The following is a 1,553-nucleotide window of genomic DNA, read 5'->3' on the forward strand; positions in this document are numbered from 1 at the left end:
TCTTTTTCTTATAGAGGTGTTGCAGTTTCCTGTATATTCTGGAAATGAGTCCCTTGTCTGACATGTCATTGCAAAAGATTTTTTCCCATTCTGTGGGTTCCCTTTTTATTCTTCTGGTGAAGTCTTTTGATGTACATAAGTTTTTAATTTTTAGTATGCCAACAAGATGGATTGGCAAAGTGGAAGCATCGATGGACTCAAGCGTGGCAACAATAGCAAAGTTGCCCAGGATCGGGCAGTGTTTCGTTCTGCTGTGCATAAGGTCACTGTGAGTTGGTACCGACTCGATGGCACCTAAGAACAACATACTTTGTTCTGTGAATAGAGTGAGGGTTTACAGAGCAAATGGCCAGTTTTACATTTAACAATTCATATACTTTGTTTCGTCTTGATTGCAATCCTCTCAATGTAAAGCATATCTGCCATTTCCTCCTGAGGTTCCTCTTTTCATTCCTCCTGATTTCTTCACCTTTCTGAATTTTGTCCATAGGTAAATGCTGCCCTGTTGATCTTGAATGGATGACCATTCTATGGTGTGCGTGCCTCACTAATGGTTTTGTCCCCACTGCATACCTATCTATTTCTTGGCTGAAAATTGAGCCAGAGGGGTGTGTTCGATGTCAGTCCTGAAGGGTGAGCAAGGACCAGAGTTTCTGGGCTCCACCAATCTCTATCTGACTAGTACGTCTGGGTTTTTTTTATTATGATTTTGAATTTTGTTCCACATTTTCTCCCACTTTATCTACAGGGTCGCTATGAGTCAGAACCGACTCCACGGCACACCACCACCACCACCACCATCTACACCTTCTAATGCAATCTCTTTCAGAGCAGTCGGTAGTGGTAGCCAGGCTCCATTTCGTTCTTCTGTGCTCAGGGTCATGAAGGCTGATGTTCACATGGTCCATTGGACTAATTGTTTCCAAGAGTCTTCAATTTTTGTCACTGTTCTTTCCTCCAGACAGGGAGAGAGACCAGTAGTAGCACCTTATGTGGCTGCTCAGGAACTTTTAGATGGCCACTTACTACTCATCCAAGTAGGATGTAGAACATTGTCTTTGTGGACTGTCATGCCAACTGACCATGGTGTCTCTCAAAATTTTGGTCCTGAACCCCCAGGCCCAGCAAATCATTCCTTTAAGGTGTTTGGTATATGTCTAAGAAGTTCTCATAACTTTTCTCCCTGTATGTTCTACCACACTCAAGGATGTATTTTCAGTAATGGTAAATGCCCATGTACAAACATCCTCTGTCAAACCTTTATATGTGTATGGGTATAGTTCTACCCTCCCACACCTGATCTGTCTGTTTATCTATCCATGTAGCTACCTGTGTGGTTGTTGCTGTGTGCTGTCGAGTTGATTCTGACTCATAGTGGCCTTGTATAGGGTTTCCAGATTGTAAATCTTTATGGGAGTAGAAAACCTCGCCTTTCTCTCAAGGAGTGCCTGATGGATTCACACAGCTGAGCTTGTGGTTAGCAGCCCAATGCGTAACCCATACCACCACCACCTGTTGTTTTTAAGTGCCGTCAAGTCGGTTCTGACTCATAG

This window comes from Chrysochloris asiatica, unplaced genomic scaffold (genome assembly GCF_000296735.1).
Source record: "Chrysochloris asiatica unplaced genomic scaffold, ChrAsi1.0 scaffold00021, whole genome shotgun sequence".
Classification (NCBI taxonomy): Eukaryota; Metazoa; Chordata; class Mammalia; order Afrosoricida; family Chrysochloridae; genus Chrysochloris; species Chrysochloris asiatica.